At 34.6% G+C, this 24,477-nt stretch overlaps 1 protein-coding gene across 3 annotated transcripts in view; it reads left to right on the plus strand.

Moving 5' to 3' along the window:
* LOC118184573 (glycine receptor subunit alpha-2-like) overlaps window positions 1–24,477 on the plus strand; it is a 145,398-nt gene that overhangs the window by 45,589 nt on the left and 75,332 nt on the right. Inside the window, exon 1 of one of the 3 annotated variants that reach the window (XM_035354275.2) lies at window positions 19,196–19,289. The exons of the other annotated variants lie outside the window; for them this stretch is intronic. The gene's annotated coding sequence lies outside the window, so the exon portion shown is untranslated. Of the gene's footprint in view, window positions 1–19,195; window positions 19,290–24,477 lie in introns of those variants that run through there. 3 annotated transcript variants of the gene reach the window in all.

Here is a 24,477-nt window from a genome sequence, read left to right on the forward strand (position 1 = left end):
ACATAGGTAAACAGGCATATGTCCCACTTCCTCCACTATCTCGAAGAAGCAACTCGCTGGAGCCCCGTGAGGCTGCACCAGGAGTTTACATGGCCATACAGGGGCTAGATGTCGGGTAGTTTTTACATAGGACGTTGTTAATAACACAAAGTAACTTAGAAAGAATATAAAGGATAGCATTAAAACACTAAAACACTCATATAAGCTGAAACACATAGATATACAAAATTAAACGTAAAAGCATAAAAACACACTCGTAATTACGTAACATAAAGACATAAAAACACACACGAAAATACATATCATGACACATAGAATACATATGGAAACACGTAGAGCACATAAATGCAAATATTACACTCAGAGGAAACATATAAGACATAGTAAGGTGTGCGTAAAGCAGTAGTGCTGTGCGGAAATATGCTCAGTTCCCATAATACATAATGTACATACTTTCATTAGGGGCTTCTGTTGCATGAATTACATATTTCGTTGCATACACTACATTCGTGCATTGTACGGATATTATATATTTCGATTTACGATAACACATCATTCCATTGGGTGCCCAGTGCTTTACACTGATAAACATGTCAGTAACATTATATCTGCAAGTTGGTGGTTATTGAAAGCAGATGTTAACACGAGGCTCGAAATTGAATGTGGAATGTGTATTACAGAATGTGTACATACTGCGAATATCTAATAGTTGAGTACATTGTCTGCAGTACCATGCTACTGTGGCTCGCAAATGTCTTGCCCTAGGGCGTTGATTTGCTGTACAACTGCGCAGATACTCCTTATAGCTGGCGGGTGTTTGATTATGAAACGATAGTAAAGTGTTCTATCATTCGTTGGATGTGGTAAGTGGTGGTTTATTGTTAGACTGCAGTCAAATAGATAGTGCTCGGGAGAAACTAGCATGCCACAGACACAATTGTCAGATGCTGAGATGCCATGACGCATAAAATAAGATGGAAATGGGCCATGACCCGTTATGTACTGTGTCAGTGGGGCTATTGTTATAAGACGTTCCGTGTCTACCTTTGGTAGGAAGTTATACGTCCTTCTCCCTGTGTCGCCACTATTCCATTCTTCTTCCCACTTTTCTTTACAGATGTTACGCAGAGTTTTCTTGAGGTGTGAGACGGGGGTAGGGGCACTTATAGTTTGAGCGTGGATGTTGTTGGCAGCCTCATTAGCCAGTCGGTCTGCGACGTCATTCCCTTCGTTGTCGGAGTGTCCTTTCACCCATACCATGTTAAAACGGGCTTGATGATTATTGCGTAAAAGTTGCTGTATATCTATGATGATGGGTGAAGTGTGGTGATAATCCCTGAGTGCGTGTAGCGCTGACATGCTATCTGTGTAAAAAGTCGCATTGGTAAGGGAAAGGTTGAGGGCATGTCGTAGCACATTCAATATTGCTAGTGCCTCTGCTTGGAAAATACTATTGCTGTTAGTGAGATGTCCTTTCCATTCCTTTACTAGTGTGCCATGTTCGTAGTGAGCAAACGCGCAGCCCACTCCCTGATCATGTTTTGATCCATCAATGAACAGTTGTGTAATCGCACAGGAAGTGCGTTGTCTGGAGTGCGATGGCTGATGTTGGATTTTGACATGGATCCCTCTACCTTTGATGGCAGGGTGGATGTGTTGCACACTGCCAGGGAGTTCATAGTCTGTTGTTCTGATCGTAATTCCTGCATATGTGGCTTCTTGTCTGTGATGAGTGGTTCGTACATAGGTAGCCTCTGCCTCTGCCTTTATGTGTAATGGCAGCAGGCCTGCAAGTATCGTGGCGGCGCTGGAAGCTGTTGTGCGATAACCTCCGCAGATGTTTAATGCAAACGGCCGTTGAATTGTGGTCAGTAGCTTGGTCTTTCGGCTGCTCATTGGTTGTGCCCATATGACTGCTGCGTAGAGAATTATTCTCTCTGCCACTGTCAGATATAATAGTTTCCTGATATGGGGGTTTTGTCCCCAATTTCTCCCTTGAAATTGCCTGGCTTTCCTTGCGATGGTCGATGTTTTTGTACGTATTTCTTGGAGGTGCGGTAACCAGGTGAGTCTTTGATCCCAAGTGACTCCTAGATATTTAATCGTCTTCGTTATTTTTAAGTTCTTGCCCAGTAGCTTTATACATGGACGTCTTGTGGGATTTGTGCCAGGACGTGGAATTACGATGGCTGCGGACTTTTGCCGAGAGATGGTTAACTTAAGTTTATTGCATAGGTCCGTGAATATCGAGCAGGTTTCTGTGGCATTCCGTTCCAGTTCATCTCTTGTGCGGCCAGACACCAGAAGGGCTACATCGTCGGCGTATGCTATAATATCTGTGTGCAAAGGCCATTCATGTTGTAGTATGGAGTTAAAGGTGATTATCCAGAGCAACGGACCGGCGCAAGAGCCTTGTGGACACCCTCTTTCCTGCCGCTTGATAGTGAGGCCATTGTTGTTGGCTACTATGAGGCTACGTGCATGTAGATAGTCCGTGATGATGTTAAAGATGTTTTTGGGACATTGTGCCTCTCTAAGTGCTTGCTTTATAGCAGGCCACCAGAGGGTGTCAAAGGCGCTTTGCAGGTCCAGGGATATGAATGCCGTGTGAATAGACAGCTATAATAGACAGGAAATCCTTCCAAAATGTTTAGAAGATTACTTTGTAAAGACATTAGGTTTTTTGGGAAGCAAGAGAGACTGAAAAATGAGCAACGCCATCTACGGGAATAGAACTCTGGACCTCTGGAATACGCGCCCGGCGTTCAGACCACTACAACGCGAAAGCACGCTAAGAAGGCGGAACAAATACCTTATAACTTGACCAGCTAACTCCTGAGGCCTATCTCCGCTTGAGCAGAAAGAATGCCTCTGTCAGACACGAACTGTGGTGTTTGCAATGGTCGACAGTTCCTCAAGAATTAATTCAAGGATAAATATAGGTTGAACGTCCCTCTACACTGCCGAAGATGTCACCGATTGGCGAATATGGGTAACGACTAATCCTATTTTGTTATTAGATACGTATAAAACCCGAATACGTATAAAACCTAAAAAGTTCACATCCTAAATATCTGTCTTTTCCAAATATATCATATGTCATATCGAGCTTTCCTTCAGAGTATTTTCCTCGTTAAGAGTGTGTTTCACATCAAATATTTAAGCATTAAGCATACACGCTTTAACGCATGAAACAATGCCAAAGTAAATTTATGTAACTCTCATTCCTGTCTGTGATCGTACTGAGTAATAGGCCAATGTATACATTTATTGAAAATAAAATTTCTTCAAAATAAAATGTATTTCGAGTCAAAGTTACGTACTTCTAGAATAGAAGAGAAAAATTCCTGTTTAAACTTAGAAATTACAGTTTAGAAACTTAGCATGCGACTAGGGGATGAAATCAGAGTGCCTTCTACTTCACACTGCCGGGCTGTTCTTAATCACTGAACTAGTAAAACTTGTAACAGACTTAGATTAATTTGTATTCAGAAGTGAAACATTCAGACGACACAAACTTGATAATGTGTCCTGACTGATTTTAGCGTCTTAGCTAGTAATCTAATAGGACACGTCCTTTACAAAATGAACTCAAAATATTACAGCCTTTGCAATTGAATTCATTTAAAGATGCTAATTATTCTAGCCTGTAAATCTTCTAATGAGCGTCTGCGTCTCCACTTCACATTCATTCTAAGTAAAGTTTAAACATCTGATTGATACCACAAGCAAATTTTTCGTGCTTCAATAATCCCCATCAATATGTTTTAGGAAGAATATTGAAAGAGTAGTGAAAAACATTTCACAGAGTAACATGCTATTAATATTTTGTCATAAAGATCCAAAAACTGCCAAGGGCAACTAGAAATGTGAGGCATGCTAATTATTGTAATTCAGAATTCCCCACATTATGTTACCTATCATGCAATTAATTCTGAAGTGATAGATGGGAGGAGATTGTTAAGTTCCTTCTCGGTACTAAAATAAATTCTTTTTTCCTATTCTTTTATATCATATAATGTTCGAGAGATTTTAGGTGGCGCTACATGCATTTTTATCTTTAAAACAGATTTGATTGCTGCGCAGATCAATGCAGTCATAATGGTGCTACGACTAAGAATCTGTAACTAATTAATTCAAATGAACTGTAAACGCATTAACTCAAATGGCTAAAAACTGTATATTCGTAATTCAAATAAATTACATATGTGTGTGTGTCAAGACCAGATTTATCATTTATGTGAACCTCACTTGTAAAGTCGTGAGGTTTTCATGAAGCAGAATACATGAAAAATGAGCAATCCCCTCGTCGGGAATCGAATCTGGACCTCTCGAATACGCGCCGAGAGTTCTACCGTTACGCCATGAAGGCATGCTGGAAGCAGGGAGAAAATACCTTATATTCTCCCCCTTTTAAATTGCGACTGGGGATTATGGGACCCAAATCGCCAAATCCTGGAGGTGACGAACTATTGTCCACCACCTTTCTAGTTCGGGCGTAGTAGTCATTAGCTTTTAGTTTAGTAGAGTCATTAGCTTTTATTTTGAAGCAGGAGACGTGAAAAATGAGCAGCGCTCTAGCCGGAACTTGCACCCTGGACCTTTCGAATACTCGAAGAGTATGCTTCCAGTTAGACCACGAAGGCTTGCGGAGAATGAAAATACTTTTTATATTCCTATTTTACCTCTCATATGAAAAGATCCCTGCTCTCTATTCAGAGACAGCAGCTACTTCAAGTATGCAGAGCATACCGTACCACGTGAACACTAGCCCTACAACAACTAGCAGGAATTCCTCCCCTAGATTTGATAGTAGAAAGGGAGGCAACTATCGTAAGGGTTACCAGGCTGGGTCAAACTTCAACACTCTGGGGTCATAGTTATCACCACTCGGACTACGAGGATCAAAACAACTGCAAAAACTTTCATCCAGCAGCTTTTAATCTCTCCGACAGTATCAGTATAAACGACCAACCAATTCAGAGGTACAGTAATAACCTTTTCACAGATGGCTCCAAAACTGAGAACGGCACGGGCAGCGCCTTCTGTAAACTAGAAAATGGAGTTGTAACATTCGAGTGGAAAAGGAAATTAGGCTTGAACAACTCGGTATACCAAGCAGAGCTTCTAGCTATCAGTGCTGCAATTAGATATGCAAACACATGTCAACAGGAGAAATTCTCCATACTCAGTGATTCGGCATCAAGTCTGGCGGCTATCGCAAGTCAAAACAGCCGGAGTCCTTTGGTATACAGAATTCAGAAACAGCTTCTGACAATGCCCATTTCTCAAAGACCCACTTTAAAATGAGTTCCCGCTCACACAGGGATTCAAGGCAATGAAGCCGCTGACCTACTGGCCAAGCAGGCAGCCAACTGCACGGATATATTAGAAAGACCAACTAAACTTCCTTGGTCTCATATTAAGCGAACAACTTTGACAAGTCTGCTACAAAATTGGCAAAGTAGATGGACAGAGGCAGAGGTAGGACGAAGGACATTTCGCTTACTGCCAAAAGTTAACATGGAAATAAAGACCCACTGTGCTAGCCTAACACAGTTCTTGACAGGTCATGGACCATTCCCAGTATACCTGAACAGATTCAGACTTAGGGATACTCCTTTCTGCGAATGCGGAGAGGAAGGCGATACGGACCATTATTACTTCCATTGTGTACATACAAGAATCTGGCACTTGAAGAAACCAGCGGACTGTGCCTGGACAATGTGGATGAATAACACACTCAAAAACAGAATAGCCCTTGATAAAATAGAGAAAATCTAAAGACACTGCCTAAGCAGAAACAACCGTGGATAATATTATAATGTTTCAAATGTTCAAAACTTAAAGCAGATAACCAGAATAACGCTTAGTGCCTTGCAGTTATCAATATGTAAAAACTGTTATTAGTATATAATATTCAACCTTGTCACTCTGGAGTCTTCCTCGCCGTGATGGTATATAATTCCGTTTGGTTCATGCCCGTGGTCGGAAGCCATCATAGCGGTGCACTCACTCACTCACTTATATATTCCTATTGGGAAAAATATGAATATTGCATTTCTGTTGCCGTAAACTTATCTCTCAGGTCTTACAATGGTATTAAACAGAGGTCCATGAATTTTATCATGGCTAAAAGGTAAGGGTCGGCTTTTGTTTGCTTAGGCCTTGGGAACCTTATATAGGTCGTAGCACGAATTTGGCCAGGTCATCCCGTTTCTGAAGGAGAATCTCCAAATGACTGATCGGAGGGTCATCCTTTTTCCATCAGCCTCTCGAGAGGAGCTTCGGCTCGAGAACATTAAGTGCTCCTATGCGCTTAATAACAACCGTGCTTTCTTCGCGATTCCAAACTGAACTCAGAGGTTATGGTAGCTGGCTTTCTACAGGAGGACACACAGCATTTTCAATGCGAATTTTGAGCCTGTTTCTTGAAAAACAATACATCTGCATTTGATCTGTTTGAGGCAGTATTAGTAAAAATGAGTGTTTGAAGTATTCTAAAAACTTTGCTTTATTTTCTTAATTTATTTTATTAATTTATTTCATACTTATATAGGAGAACATATGCTGGAAAATGTATCCGTGAAGTATACGTCTTTCTGAAAAATGAAGTCATTAACTAGGAAGTAGGGGAAATACTTTTACCCATGTGTTAACGCGGTTTTTTCTTATGTGTAACGAAGAGGCGAGACTGTTTCATTCAGAAAGTACTCCACGGAGGCATCCCTTTGCTTAGGCAAGAAAGCTGTTGCGTGCTTTGCCATGATCAAGTAAAACCAGCTCAAAAAATGTCTCGTTATTTCGGGGGTTACTATAGTTTTAAGTGGCTTTTAATTTACCGTAAAATTGCACAGCTTTTTTTATTGAGAGTGTTTTTGTACTTTATTGTTTTAGAATTTCTGATAATTTATAAACTGAGCTCCTTTCAGATAATTTCATGTATTATTAAAATGATATAATGACCTTGTAACATTTAAACAACTTCACGATCTTGTATGTTATCAGCAATTTTGTGGAGACTATCGTTTCTACTCATTATCTCTTCGATACAGTTTTAATTTAAAATTTTGGAAAACTTTAAATGCTTATACTGTTAGAAATCCATTCAAGTCATCTAATATGCACATGTTCCAAAGGGAATGATTTTTTTTTTTAAATTTACAGCGTTGTATTCTTCTGATGATTTTCTGTTTTCAGTTATGCATAAATGATAACCTTTCCTTCGTAATAATAAAAATAATAATATATGAGACCAGTATCTCCTCAGTAAAGGAGCCAAAGAGAAATAGAAATATAGTAAATTTAACGATTGCTCCTCAGTAAAGGAGCCAAAGAGAAATAGAAATATAGTAAATTTAACGATTGCATGTTTTTAAAAATTAAGACTATTAAAAAAATTGATTCCAGTGCAAACTGATTTCTATATAATCCTTACAAATATAAATATTGTTACTTCTTTCTGCAAATGCATTACTAGAAAGAGCAGATGTCTGAAAAGCTCGTTCTTAAACATAAAAATTTAGGAATTTCTCAACAACATCTCAAATTTACAATGCAGGGGGAAAATTCTCAAGTCAGAGTATGTGTGTAAACTATCTCTCATCGATGGTGTCCTAAACAACAGACTGATTAATCGAGAAAGAAGGAGAAAGAGTCAGAAAAAAATGAATTCAAACAAAGGGGAGGGAATAGAATTCACTGCAAAAATTGAGTATGACAAATTATGTGAAGTGATACATAAAAAGAAAAATCTGAGAATTAGTCAATAAATAAAAAAAGAAAAACATGTGGAGGGTTGAAGAGTTTATTATTAGAGAGAAGACGGGAACTTTTCCTCTTCAGTAATCGGTCCCATTAGTTACTTAACTTGTCTTAAGAAGACAGTATAATGCAATTAATTAAAACTAAAAACAAAGGTGTAGCTTTTCGCTATAACATCCAATTTGTCGTCTTTTAGAATTAAGAAAATATTCGTTTTGCTTATTTAGCACTGATATCTTGAAGGACTTTTTTTTTCTTTTTGACGTTGATAAAGATGGAGTGACAACTGTTCTAAATTCGCGCTGAAGTTTGGCAAAAGCGTCAACTAGCGCTTCTTTTACAGAAGCATTTTGTTTTTCAACTGATTCTCTTTTTGTGTGTAGCATCTATCTGCATTTATGGATTTATATTAACTATTGCTTACAAATTTGCTGTACATTTTGCCTGGTGGTATTTTAACTTCTTTCATTCAGCCTTTATTTTTATATGCCACTTATTTTATCACCGGATATAAAAGTGGAGATGAGAATTTTGTTTTTCTTTCTGCTGTGACATTTCTTGAAGAATAAATACACGAAACATGTAGAGCAATAAAAAAAGAATGTTGTGCTTTTCGTAAATTCTGGGCTTCTAAACGAGATAGACAATTTCAACAAAGAGCAATATAGATTATTCGACTGATTTTAAGAATTGCAAAATAACAGGACATTCAGCCCATTCTAAATTTTATTACGCTATACTAATATTTTTTAAGAATGCTCGCAATTCACAAACGTGTCCATACTTGAAATCAGACTTAACAGTAAACTATTTCTGTTGATAAATAAATACTGAAATAATAAGTATTATATATTAAATATAAAAACTCATTGGTCAAATTTACTATGTGCTCCAGCAGGTCTTCAGAAGTATTCAAAAAATTCAAAATCACTTCCAGATTATATTTGTACTTTCTTTATACTATATTATATAAGAAGAACTAGCTTTCTTTAATTAAAGACATAATAATTTATTGTTTCAAAATTCATACATTATATCAAATTATTCATATAGATATTATACTTGTAATTAAGTATACTCTGCATAGCTATATGAAAATAAAAAGTATTTCAGACTTTTTTCTATTTAAACTTTTTATTACAGAAGTTCTTGAATTCTGAGACACTACCGCTTGTAGGTTGCTCCCTAAAATTTCACTATCAGCCGTAGAGTATTCAAAAAGTACTAACAAAATCAAATAAATTACTAAATATACCTAACAATTATTTTTATTATAACATAATTTAATTTTAATAATAATAATTAATAATTATAATATCAATGAATGCATTATTCACCATTTCCTCCTTCTAAATCAGTATGAGACTTTCGATTACATGCACAGTCCATACTCTGCATGTTTATCAATATCTACAGAATCTGCTTGAGTGTCAGGGTCTAATTCTTCGAAGTCGTCTTCATTGTTCCATTTTTGTCTTTTGAGACGTAGTGAGCGTTTAATATTAAAATGCTATCTAATAAATAAAAGAAACCATTGACCACTGCATGCAGATCACTGGAACTTTCCTGAAAATCAGTGATTCTGAAATATAGGACTTTTTAAAAGCCTTCATCTTGGAAATGCAGCTTAGAATATAATAAATATGCATATATCCTACCTTATATATGATATTTACGTTCGATGAAAATGTTTTCAGCTTAATTCAAAGTTTTGCGATGAATTTTCACGGCAGCAAAAATATTTATGTATGACGAGCCTTGCTGAGGTTTATTGAATTTCTGATGCGAGAAGATTGTACCATTGTAAGTGTGCGCCCATAAATTTGAAAACACCCAGCTGTTTGCTCTAAACTCAAGAAAGAAATCTTACAGGTATTATTGCAGCGTAACTAAAAGAAACGTGAAGTAACTTAAACATATTATGTATTAGAAATCCAAGGAAGACATTACTTTGGGTCTAAGTGTTTAATTTTTTATAATATCAATTTTGAGCTTTTATCACAAATTGACACATTAATGTACTCTAACATGGAATGTTTTCGATATATTTTGATGCAATTCTTTATTAAGAAAGATTTTTTTCATGCTTGGAAAGTAAAGGAATTGGATTTTTTTGGTCAAGTTCGCTCTTTAGAAACTCGGTATATTTAAATCTGGAGTCTCGGACAGTCATGGCATTATTTTTGAGTTCTTCAATATTTTCACTAACTTATTTCGATAGAACAGTGTTATGGAAACATAGCAGAAAGTTTTGCTACATACGTCTATAAAAAGAATCTACGATTGTTAAAACGTTCCCATATGATATTTATTGAAGTTGGTGAACTCTAATGATAAGCCTTTTCGTTCAAAATACCATTTATTTTGAACCATTACTCTAAACTGTGCTCACCGCAGCTCGAAAATTCACTTGTTAGTCTGATAGCCGAAAACGCCATTTGTTAGTTTGATAACAACGGATGTTGCATCCTTTCATCAGGTAGTTGGCAGGCTAACGTTTTACAGTCATTGCCAAAAATTTAGAGTATTTAACGTGGGTTTTATTTACAACGGAAGGTATATTACGAGAACTGCACTTATTTGAATAAAGATGGATTCAAAGTCAGGGCTTATGTTAAAACTGCCCCGTTGTCGATGAAAAATATAGCTTATATAAATAATGTAAATTAAATCTACAGTTCTTCTCATGACAACTCTATATTTAATGTATGAAATAAGTAGATGTATGCACTACATTTATTAAAAACTTTCTCACTCATAAATGCCATCTGATACTCAGTTAAGGCTTACACTTAGAGTTACTTTTCACTTATAAGCGTTACTTAAATGTATAGATACAACATTTAATGGAAAACAATACCAAGAACTTTAAAAGGATTTTTTACTTATTCTAGAAGGCTTTGCTTTTCTCAAGAAAATATTCGAAGTTCAAGTAAATTTTAAGAAAAGCTTATGGTTAACTTGATAAGTACTTTTCCATATAAACGTTTTCTATTAGAGGTTTAGTTTATTTTTCATTTGATTATGGCAAAGCACTCGAGGGCTAGTTTCCTGAGGGATGCTTTCGTTGAGGACTTTCTAAGGGAAAGTGGCTCGTATATACACGTTATACATGAGAACAATTACTAAAACGCGCCCATGCAGTCAGCCCATTCATTGGGATTCAACCCCGACAGCGTGTTCAGGCTTAGAAATTTTATTACTCTTCAGTTTTTAAAATTACCAGTGTCTTGTTACAGACGCTGTATTTAAAAGTTTCACTGGTACATAGTGTTACTCAAAGTTCTTATAGACAGAAATTTCTATGCCATTTTTTTTCCTGTTATCGTATATGCAGTTCTTCAGGTTAATAAAAAGGCTTAAGAACTTCTTATTACATTTTTATCATTATTATAGAAATTACCAAGCAATAAAAGAGGTTTCGTTCTTCTCCCAATAAATTGTGTAGCTTTTACTTTTGTTCGGTGTTTTGTTTATTCTCTTAAAATATTTAATAAAAGAAATGAATGAAATGGGATCAAATTAATTGTTACGCAAAAACATCGTTAAATTGCATTCAATAGCGGTCAAAATGGATATTTTGGTTGAAATATGATACCCGGAATTTTTCTTGATTACAGTACTTCTTTTACTTCGTACAAAGAAGTAAAAAGAATTTAGAATAGTTTCAGAAACAATTTTATCTTAAACTATTCAAAGTGGTTATGAAGAAAGAGCTGACCGTTTCCAGCCAAAGTAATAAAGGAGCATGCACTCATTAAAGCCCCAAGCATTAAATTATGTTGCGGTTTATACTTTTTCAATTAATTTACGCAAATGTTAGTTAATTATTTGAGGATATCCTTCCTGATTCCTTTTGGTATTTTACCTAAAATTGTTGTAATATGTAACTTAAAATTCACCAAAAACCTTAACTTTCTCTGAGTTTAAGTATCCCTTTTGCACATAATTTTCATGATCAAGTGTTAAGTTTTGGTAATTAGGATAAAAGCACTACACTTTGCTATTCAAGATAAACAAATATTAAAATGTTAAAAAAACCTTTGTGTCAGACACTGGAAGAAAACACAGAAAGAATGCTAGAATATTTATCAGGGATGAAATCTTTGCTGTATGCCTTCCATTACGGGTATTATTATAAGAACTTTAATAGCGGTTCATTAGAAGCTTTAATAACAGCAGGTTTTATAATAAAATATCTTAGTCAGTGTTGAATGTAAATAATGATGCTATTAGTTAAAAAGTTGTGTATGTAGGGGCTATATGGCTATTTTATGGATGTGCTATTGGATAGTTATTTTATTTTATTTTACGTATGAAGAAAATAAACATGATTAAAGTATGTACGGTAGAAAAAGTATGTACTAAGTAATCGCTTAGACAATTACTCAATTACGCTTTGAATAAAATGTGATTAAGTAATTGTGTAATCAAATGTTAATAGTTTTCTAAACAGTTTGGTTTTCTGATTAAGACCAATGTTTTGATTATGAAACAAAGTGTAATGAAAAGATGAATCATTCTTTGAATTCTCAGCAATAAGTTATTCAACTCAGTAATAATTACAAACAGAAGCAATAACCTTGCATAGAAGTGAAATGTGTTTTCAAACAAATACTGATTTTCCTCCTCAGCAGGAAATATATAGCTAAAAACTATTTTACAGCTAGAAATAATATGTGAAGGTGGAACTTTTAGGAAATGGAAACGAACTCAAGAAGAAAAGAAAAAACATATGTCAACATTCCGTGAACTTTGCCACAAAAATGTGAAATGTTCCAAAAACAGCTTACTGTTTTATCAGAAAAAATTAAAAATTGAACAATATGTAGGAAGATCTCTGTAAAAGAATACCGGGTCTTAGATGTTGTGTTATATCGTTAAATATATAATATTTATATGCATCGCGTTCAGCACATTCAAGCTTTAGGGCCATATTCATGCTCGCATTAGAATATATGATTCAAAATGCTTGCTATTTATATCGCTATGAGCAAACTAGTATATTCCGAATTTCAGTACTTGCTAAGTTATATTGAATTTGCCGTCATTAATTTGTTATAATGTGGAACACTCATAGTTATAAAGTGTAAGGTAATATGATCTAAACTCTAGTATCTGTGCCTTAAGTCATATTAAAGGTATAAAATAAATAAATGTAACACACGCATATGTATATCTGTGCATAGCTACGTATAAGTATGCATGCAAATAGTTGCTATGTGATCAAAAAATGCATAAAACAGAAATGTGGATGAATTACGATTACAATTACGCATAGCAAAGATTTCTTTACCAATCATGACACATGGGTATCTAATACTTTATCTGCTACTCTGAATATATATGCAAAATTTTATATTTTAATGAAATACGAAACTGTTTAAGAACAGATAGCACGCAAAGATCTAATCCGAAGATTTGATCTTGAACTTTTATGTTATTATTTCTCAGCTTTACTGCGGATATAGGCTTACCAAAAATCCCAAGTGTGACAATACTCTGATATTTTTGTTTTTGATACCACACATGTATATACGTAAGTGGACGCGCTAGGTATAAAACGAATTTAATAGTTCCTTATTTAGAGCAAATGTTCAAAATAATGAGATTATACAGATAAATGCTAAACAGAATAAAATGACAAATGTTCAAAAGAAAAATTTGAATAAATGAAAAAAAAATATATATCTATTTGACTTAGGCCTCACAGTAAAACATGGCTCACAGTAAATATGTTTTATTATATGGCTTGATGAAAAGAAAATACTTTTTTTCCTTTTGCAAATTTTATTTACGCTTTTCCTTTTAGTTTCTGTCATGTTATTCTATTTATCTGAACATGCTCATTGTTATGATCACTTTGTACTGAATGAAAGAGAATTGCCAAATAAATCATATCCAGCTATACGGAAAACATTGATGTCGAATATTTATTACTTTTTGGCAATAGCATCATCATGTGAGTTAAAAAAAACTTATTGAAATAGAGATTTATTAAAAACTAGCTAAATTAAGCACTCATCTCATTTACTTTCCTGTACGTATATGTATATGTGTGTTAAGTACACATACACACATATATATATCTATATATATCTATATCTATATCTATCTATATCTATATCTATATCTATATCTATATCTATATCTATCTATCTATCTATCTATATATATATATATATATATATATATATATTAAAAAGTAAATTATTCAAGCTATTGCCTATGAGCTAAAGTGATACTGCGGTTCTTTTGTAAAGTAGTTTAAATACAAAGTAAAGATCCAATTGTTATGCAAAATGTAAAAACACAATATGTATGAAATACTAATAAAGAAAATTAGAAAAAAGGGTGAAAGCTTAACTTGATTCCAACTTAAAATTCAAACTTAAGTTTAATTAGTTTGCCTTTCTTCCATTATATATATATATACATAATAGAGAGAGATAGACAGAAAAATACAAATTAGGTAATGAAAAATGGCAAAATACATATAAATAATGTAGTAAATATTAAAATATAGTAAACTTCAGGGTTCTAGATAGCGAAACTCCACTCCCAGCATTACATTTTAAACATTTGTCCTCCAGTCAGAAGCACGTATCTGTAAGGCATCAAAGAACACAATCAATACTATACCTTAATTCAGTTCCGAGCACACCAATAAAAAGCACAATGATTCAGATGTTCTCGAAGTACTTTTACTGTCTGCTTTGTTTGATGTTACAGTTGCTTTTAACAAGGACTGATAGTTTTTATTTCATGAAAGACTATAAATTTGACAAATAATATATTTTGCATTCTATTACGGATTAATATTGGTTTTTATCACGAAAGTATTTGCTAACAGGTTAAAAGACAGCCAAGTGCAAAAATTATTTATTTATTTTAAATGGGGATTTAATTCGCATATACTTTCAGTTTTTCTCCTGGTAATAATAAATTGTAAAAAAAAGGGAGATAATATTCATTTCAGTCAGGTTAGATGAGTTTGAAACAGAAAAACCGTAAATAGAGTTTGGAATATGTAAAGCGTGTTACTGAAGAATATATATATGATAATGTCATTGCATAAAATTCAAAATATTACATATAAAATTTAGGAATTTTACAAAAATGTCTACTAATTTTGACTCTTTTTTTTTTTTTTTTTTTTCCCCACAAATGGCGGGCACTTGCCTATGACGGCATTGGCCATTACAAAGGCCACAAGCGGTGACCATTTCATTATGGAGCCACCGTTACCTCCTATGAAAGGACAGACAATTTTACATCCATGCCTTCTCCGGGATCCTTTGGTATCGCAGTGGGGCTTCCCTAACCACTATACCGCCTGGGCGGTTATTTTGACAAAATTTTAAATTTGCTATTATTTATTCTGATCTTGCTCATTGTACCTAGAAATTTTATTCTTTACTTAGGTTTTTATACAGTAGGCACCTGGAGTTAGGCAAAGCATAATGTAATAAATAAATAAGTTTTGACATTTTATTAGCGAATTCAGTTTTGTGTAGCTAAAACTAATTATAAAGAACAGAGACAAGAAATTTTCATTCAGAAAGTGGTATGAGAACATTGCAACATTTATTGTTTTCTACATATTTCAGCAATCTGAATTTGAACGTCATTCTGACTAGTAAATTTTTACTCAACATAAAGACACTTAAAATTAAAAAAATCAGTCTTAGAGAAGTGTAGATTTTGAATAATAGATACAAACCTCTCTTCTTCAGGAGCAAAAATGTTTTTGCAAAGAATGAAGGAGCGACAAACATTTTATATCGAAAGCAATAAACAGAACAAAGCGAAGACAAATACGGCGGCATCTCTGGCAGAAAATAATAGTGAAAGGAGAAAAACTGAGATATTCGATTAATGACGCTGTTCCGAATAATTAAGGGGCAAGTGTATCTTTGCGTTCTTGGAAGTTAAGCCTCAAATGTGCAATGTGATGCTTTCATGCAAGATGAAAATTGCTATTTAACTTGCTTTGTCCAGGGAAAAGGAGAATTGTACATCAATAACTGCTCATTTTCATTGATGCTTAATTTTTGCGTGCAAAGCATAGTTAAGATTTGCCAGTGTTAATCTTGATTTCCTAAAATTGGATCCAGATATTCAATACATGAATGTGCATTTGAAGTGATTTATTTGAAAGAGTCCAAAGATACCCTTTGTGTTAGAATAGCAGTTTCGTCAGTATACATACCAGTGTCATATTCTGTATATGCGGAATATCGTTCGCGAATTTATTATATAAAATGAGGCCTAATAATGACACTTGTGGTACATCGGCCAATACAGACCGGCAAGTATCCTTTATTGAACGTTAAAGAAAGGGTTGTTTCTTCACTCTAGATAAATTTACGCCATTGATGCAAAATATATCTTACATGGTCACGTTTCTCTTCGAGTCGCTTCAATTTCTGTTTTTGCTAATGAAAGGTTTCTTCACCAGTTTAGAAATCTTAAGCAATTTTCATTCAGTCTCTAATTTAGAGCTCACCTAATAACAATAACAGAACAACTTATCTACCACTTATACCTTAGTTTTTCAGCCCTATCCAAACTACCTTTTTAAAAACAAACGAATAAAATTTTGTCTTTTCTTAGGCCTTTCTACGATATGCTGATCTTTCAGATTTCGTGTGAAATTGAAGTTATTAATCTATCTGTTATGAAATCCAGCTGTACAATGATGAAGGCTGGACGGCAAAAATTCTTTCATTATGCTGTGAAATAATTTTAGTACGCCTAATTACTTTGTTTGAAAACGATAGTCTTTAAACTAATATAAACGAATTCCAACTCTCAGCACAGAGTTCTAAACGTCAGAAGTTTTAAAGTAAAAAATATTCATTCTTTTATGGTAGATATTGGACATGACTGAGAACTATATTGGAATTTTTCATTGGTTAATTGAATTTTATATGAGCCATGCATTCTTTTATAATATTACAGATAATTCTAATTTTAAAAAGTAACAAGTTTGAGAATTTTATATAAAATTACGTTTAAATGCTGAATAATTTATTTGAAATTGAAATTAATTTATAAATTATTACTAAATTTTCGGGATGCATGTTTTCCAGAAGTTGTGCAGAACTTTTGCTTTGAGCTGCATATATATATATAGAGAGAGAGAAAGAGTTTGTCTTACCTTGGAATAAGAGAACACAGTTCGTATAATGGCTGAATTTATTTTTTAATTCTAGGGGTAAACACATACAACATTAGTCCAACTGTCATTTTAACTTGAACATTTAATTCAGATTATCAACGATTTTTATACAGTATGAAAATGGACGATAGGAGCATGAATATTTACAGGAAATTTGTCACAATAAAAAAAGTTAATAATTCTTTCATCTTTATAACATCGTACAACTTCTGTTAGTACGTCTTATGCGTCTCTCTTTCTCTCTCTCTTTTTTTTTTCGGGGGGGGGGGAACATGGCAGCTTCGTCTGCATTTTTTCCACAAAACAGTTAAAAGTTCCATCCATTGGCATCCAGCACCATCTGTCGGTCGAGAAAGATGACATCTTCCCACACGTTGATTGATATAAATATATGTATGTAAGATAAAAAATATGTGAATCAAAATTATAATTACAACTAATGGAAAACTCTTTAATTCTCTCTCTCTTCTAAAAATTGCAATAACTTCTCTGGATTGCGTCATTTCTACATCACTCGATTTTGCATGGCCTGCGCAGCGCTGATGACGTAATAATTGGAAACTGAAACTTTTTAACTCAAACTAAAACTTTTCTCTTCGTGTGTTTCCATCTAGCATAAATACGCACTTCAGCTTCGCTCTTTGCTCTGCTAGGATGTAATTTCGCTATCTTGCTTGCTATCGCAATAATATCAAAAATGTAAATGTTCTGTGAATAGGAACGCCTAGAGTTCCAAGTGATTGTGGCCTCTAAAGTCAGTTGCAAATAAAAACGGAATTAAAATCGCCTCGACTGCCAAGTTTCTTGGATATTACGAACTCAACATGTTTAGTATACTACGAAATCAGAATGCTTCCTCTTCAATATGGATCTACGTACGCATCAACAGTACTCCGTCTTTTGTTTGCTTTTAGTATGTCACACACACACACACACATATATATAATTTGCTTGATTTGATTAGTTATAATTGCTTCTATTCAGGGAGTTATCATAGTAATATATCATTATATTAATAAAATTATTTTATAACATTTATTGTATAAAATTTCCTAATATATTATTGCGCCATTAAATGTAATGTTTTACGTTACAAAAATAAAGTATTAATACTTATTTCCTTTGAGTAACGTTGTATTCTTAGCGAGTACAAACTACTAGACGTCAACAAACTATGTTAAGGAATTATCCTAAGTCTTAAGTACGACAATGTCCAGAGAAAGAGTGCAAAGGACCCTTTATTAACGCAATATATTCACAGATTACACCGACTCGTGCTTACAAAAGCCGACAGTTTTGACTTAACTCAAAAGGTAACATGTAACTTGAAATAGAATAGAATTTAGCGTAACGGCTTTTCACGGGTCACTTAACGCGCAGGCAGGTCTGACTCGTAGCAGTCGCCGTAACAAGCCCAATGGCTAGAAACGCTCAACGCCACAAAAACTAATCGCTACTAAACCAAAGATAGCAACGTGGTCTTTAAGCAGGCAGAACACGCTCTCTCTTTCTTTCTTTCTCTCTTTCTAAATTCACCTTCCAAAACCTTCCCTTAAATACCAACTTCTTTCCACCTCATTTGAATACACGCGCGCTCTATCTTATTTTCATTCTGGGAAGAAAGCGAGGGTTGAATGTAGGAAAGTTGTTTTAAAATAAAATTAACTGTTAAATAACTTCAATAAATCCTCACAACGTTAATAAACAAAATCTTCTCTTAACCTTTTAAGAAATGAATTTTTTTATGTAAACTACTTGCGTAGATGCTGCCGAAACTCAGAATTTTAAGCTTGCATTTTTCAGTTATTGTAACACATCTTTATCATCCATATTGCACTTTAAAACACGTTACTGACTATGCAGATTTAAGAACAATATCTGAAACACACAAGAAGTAGACTGTGTTGTTTTGGTATATTCCTATACGCCTCAATGTTTGCCAGTTCCAGTCTTAGTAGAAGTTTGTCATTATGTCCATTAATTTTCACTTAATAAAGTACTGTTGCCTTCACACACTTTTTTCAATAAAAGTAATTGGCTTAGTAACGCGTAATAAATGCGGATAAAATGAAAAACATTTGGAAGTGGATTGTAGAGTGGAAACTGCGCATGGGATGAAAACTATTATACGCATTTATTACGCGCTTTTGTACAGGTTGAGGTTTCTTCTCAGATTCCAAGGAGAAACGGAGAATTGCTGTTCAATGTATGCCGTACTAAGCAATCTGAATATTTGCCAACTTCCTTTCGCGTAGGTTGAATAGGAGCAAAATCAAATGCGAGACAGTCGCTGACTTTCTCTGGGCATGAAATCACAGACCAAATGAGCACCTTTTTTAAGGTATATATACACTTGATTCTTTTCTATTTTTGGAAGATTCATTTGTTAATATCTGAATTCGCTCCATGCTTTTCCTAAAAGTTTAGGATATTCTTAAATTGCTATAACTGGTAATAAAATACTCAATACAATCTGCACTTTTTCAGTGTCAAAGAAAATAAGGGTGAGTGAGCATTTTAAATTTAGAAAGACGTAGTTCGAAAGTTATCTGCTAGCAGAAAATATATTAGCGTTATATATTGGTCATTATGCTATCCGTGAACAAGGAACACCTGTAAAAATTACTTTGCACAATAATGAAGCACACTTGGTGTAAAATGATTTTGATTCTAAACATTAACGAAACTTTTTGTTCTTGATTAAAATTTAATTAAATATTTTGCATTCGTTTAAGAACCAGCAAATTTTTCTATTTTTGTCTCGCTTTGAAATGAGCTTGATGCATCATGCAGTCCAGCACATGCACATTTTTAACAGTAAAACAGATATACGGGTTAAACAAATGATCCTTTTAATACAAGTACTTATTTAGCAAATCACTAATAGGTTTTAACTTCTGAAGCATTAATATTGAAAATGTTTCAAAAATACCTGACATTTTTTTTCTTTGAAAGCTTGTTTTCCGGATGACTATAAAGCATTTAGGCAGCTCGATGACCACTTCGAAATACTCTACCACCTGCACCAACTATGAGATGAATTCTTGGAGGGAGTGTAAACTGCAATCAAAATTTTACTTTTGTTGGATGAAGACAATCTGCAAAAGCCGATAAAGTAACTTAAAAAACTAAAAGATCCAACGATATAATAAAAAGCTGAAAGAATAAATGTATGTTTTGAAAGAGTGACTTCTCAACTCTTGTTAGAGTCAGTTAGCCAGTTTAAACTGGTTATTTTGCATTTTGCATTGTAAGGATTATGTTGATTTTATTAACAGTTAAATTTTAAGTTAAAGTTCCTTTCCTGTCAACGCCCACCAGCGGCCGAGCGGTAAAGACGCTGAACACTGGTAGTTCGGTCCGAGGTTCGAATCCTGCGAACGGGCTGGCTGCATGGGCGTTTTCGTGGTTTTCCCCATGTGTAACGTGTATACGAGCCAGTTTTCCTTAGAAAGTCCTCCACGAAGGCATCCCTCCCTTTAGGCAGATAGCCCTCGTGTGATTTGCCATGACTGAATAATCCAATTCAATCCTTTCCTGTCAAATTCTTAAATTCAACTTACTACTTCCGGCTAGAACGTAGTTTTAGAATCACTCTGAATACATAATGAAGAAGAGCGGTATTTAACAGCGAAGTTCTACTTGCTGAGTTAGAGAGAATCAGAGTTTCTAATTAGCGCGCGTTCGCCTTTTGGGCTACTCTCTCTCAACGCTCGGCCATAATAACAGCCCTTGATAGCTTCGCAGTCATTAGAGTGAGGGGGCCAACTCGATTAAAACTTTGACAGCTTCGGCTATATCTCCTTAGTTTATATTAGTTTTAGTTTACTTCTTATTCTCTTAAGTTCAAGCCCAAGTGTCGGCTTTTATTGTACACTCCAAGACGGAGTTCTGTTAAATCTTATTGAAATAATAAAGGGCTAGTTACCCTTCCATCTTGTTGTTTTTTGTCACACGAACTTAAGCGATTATTCGCTTAGCAGTTCTTAAGATTCTTCACTTTCTACAGTAACAGAGGAATACACAAGTGAGAATCCCACAGCATATCAAAACGCCGGAGTTTTCTTCATTTATTGAGAAGGCAGTGTACAAAAAAAATTGCTTTCATATAGAACAACGTTATATCATTACATTTTGTTACAAACTCGGTAAATCAGATAACTCAAACAGTATATGGTGATACATCGCTATCCAAGAACACAAGCGTATGAGTTGCATAACCACTTTAAATGTGGGCGCGAAAGCGTAAGCAGCACTTTCGCGCCCACATTTAAAGTGGATTTCACATTTTTTCACATTTTTTGCGAAAGCGAAAGCAGCGTTGAAGATGAACCAAAGATACTGCGCTCTTCAACTTCAAAGAATGAGGAAAATGTGCAGAAAATTCTTTCTTTTGTAAAAGCTGACAGACGTGTAACAACTCTGTAATTTTTAGACATGCTTGGGATAAGCAAAGAAAGCTATAGATTAATTTTAATTGAACTTTTGATAGTACGTCAAAAGTAAGATAAAGAAAGCTGTAGATTAATTTTAATTGAAATTTTGACAGTACATCAAAAGTAAGATAAAAAAAGCTTGCCATGAAGATTTGCTGACTACTGCGAGACAGAACAACAATTTCTTAAAGTCTTATCTTATCTTAGCGAGAAATGAGACCTAGTCTCTATAATGCGATCTCAAAGCAAAAAGACAAAAGTACAGTGTGGATAGGACCATCTTCTCCCATACAAAAAAAAGCATAGATGTTGAAATTAAGACTAAGGTGATGATGATTATATTTTTTATAACAATGGGCTTATTGACCATGAATTTATCCATGGAAATCGATCCATTAATATGTAATTTTACATGGAGGTACTTTTTCGATTAAGAAACAGGGTAAAGGCGAGTTAGGAAGGAACCTTTTGATTCTGGGCAATGGGTTCCTTTTACATGATAATGCTAGGCCCCATATAGCATTTTTCTACAGCAATATCTTGCTAAGCAGTCAATTGCAGTGTTAAATTATCAACCATGTTATCCCAACTTTTCGTCAGCTGAGGTTTTGCTTTTCTGAAGCTTAAGATGACCATAAAACTACAGATATTTGAAACCGTCTCGGATATTAAATCAAATGTGCGTATTTTGCGAACGGTTAGTTCCAATTCCTCTAAACAGCGTTTCGATTATCTGAAGAAACGCTGTAAAATTTGTATAGAATCTTCTGTCAATTACGAGGGTAAGTTGAAAAATAAGTTTTCCCTGTCGACTGTGGTCAGAGTTGTGTATGAAAGTCAAAAAATAGAATGAGACATTAAAGATATGACATATCTTTATTTTTCCACATAGGTACCAAGTACATTGAGACATTTGTCATATCGCTTGATAAGCTTCAAAAGACCCTCCAGGAAAAAATCAGGGCTTTGCATATGGAAGAAGCGTTGAACGGCTTGTTTCACTTCAGTATTGCTTCAAAAGCGCCTTCCCCCGAGATTTTTCTTCAAAGCCGGAAACAGATGGAAATCGCTTGGTGCGAGATCAGGACTGTATGGCGGATGGTGTAGGCGCTCCCAACCAAGAGTTGCAATATGGTTTTGCGTTGCCGTCGCCGAATGTGGTCTGGCATTGTTATCCAACAGCAGAACGCCAGATGTGAGAAGGCCAGACCGCTTTTTCCGAATCCTTTGCGTAGTTTGAAGGAGATAAATTTATTCGAAGGTTAATAAATTATTCGGCTACTTTGTGGGCGCACTTTGTATATTACGACCTAAAAAGTTGTTCCTGAAGCTGAATTCAACTTAGCAGGTCCGCTAATTAGAACAAGGGTACGACAGGTGTTCTCAAGAGCTTTATATGCGAATTCTTCTACCGATAGATGACTGGCAATGCATTGATGGAATGTCGCTCGGTAGGTTTAATAATATTTAGACAATTCAGAAATTAACACATTATTACTTTTAAGAAGAAAGAAAAAATGCATTGATAGAGCCCAAATTTGTTCAAAACATTATATTCTCCGAATGTTCATTTTTACAACTAGAAGATTTCTAACATTTGTATCGCTTAAATGGCAATTTGTGAAAGTTTTCACGAGTCTTACATCTTTTTATAAATATTCTAATAACAGAAATACTGCAGAGAGCATTATAATGTACAGAAGAAATTATTAGAAGTGTCTAACAACAAATGCAGACATAAAAGAAGCATTGAAGAGTCAAAACGTTCTCACTCCTATAAGGTGTTGGTGTATTTAATTATGGCAAAGCACACTAGGGCTATCTGCCTGAGGGGAGGGATGCCTTCGTGGAGGACTTTCTAAGGGAAACTGGCTCGTATACACATTACACATGGGGAAAACCACGAAAACGTCATTGCAGCCAGCCCGTTCGTGGGATTCGAACCTCGGACCAAACTACCAGGGTTCAGCGACGTTACCGCTCGGCCGCTGGTGGGCCTTCACTCATATAAGGAAATTCATAAAATAAATATTCTTGTCAAATCGAATTAAAAAAGATATTTTGGGCATTGAAATTGAATTTTGAAAAAAAAAAAAAATGATTTTCACTTGCATTTTTATTTAAAATTATCGGTTTGGTTTGGTTTATGTGATTACAGCAAAGCCTCGAGGGCTATCTGCCTAAGGGGAGGGATGCCTTCGGGGAAGACATTTAAGGGAAACTGGCTCGTATACACGTAAAATTAGAGGCGTATAATTTAGCCGCCCAGCGCCCAGACGAGAAAGTGGTTAGTGACTCTGACTGCCCCACCAAAAGGCTCGAGTTCGAATCGCGGAGAATGCATGGGTGTAAATTGTCTGTCCCTTCACAGGAGGCGACGGTGGTCCGCCTATTGGGTGCCTCCATAATGAAGTGACCAACACTTCTGGCCTTAGTTAGTGGTCAATGTCTATAATACCTAGTTCCCGCCATTGAAAATAAAAAAAAGAACTTTTCAAATTATTATTATTATTATTATTATTATTATTACTATACAGATCTGTTGTTCGTGTTCTAAGAACTGTAAAAAAAAAAAAAATTACTCTCAGTTTTAATTTATATTTTTCGCTCGGTGTTTTCTGAAAGTTAAATTTTCACTCTGGTTGTTTTACTAGGGCTTGGGGGGGGGTGCAGTGGAAAATATTTTGGACTCGTTCTCCAGTAAAAATGTTACGACTGTAGTGATGAATGAAATAACAAGTATTGGTAAGTAAAACGTTTTTAAATACGACTCTGGATGTATTTGGTATTAAGTTGCTTGACTGAAACTCGACATCTGTATTTATACATTAATGTGAGGACTTGGCCTGATAAATGTTAAATCTGGTTAGAACAAATAAATTTAAAAAATTATATTTAATTAATTTAAAATTTTTTAATTTATTGTATAAATTTTTATGAATATTATTTCAAAATTATATTATTTTAATATTATTTTTATTTCAAAATTTTTTATTTATTTCATAAATTTCATAAATTTAAAAATTTATTTTATTTCATAAATTTAAAAACTACTGTTGGAAAGAATATTTTCATGCCTTTCGAAACAAACTT

The sequence above is a fragment of the Stegodyphus dumicola genome, chromosome X1, assembly GCF_044657685.1.
Source record: "Stegodyphus dumicola isolate Sdum_Otavi_A_Nest chromosome X1, ASM4465768v1".
Taxonomy (NCBI): Eukaryota; Metazoa; Arthropoda; class Arachnida; order Araneae; family Eresidae; genus Stegodyphus; species Stegodyphus dumicola.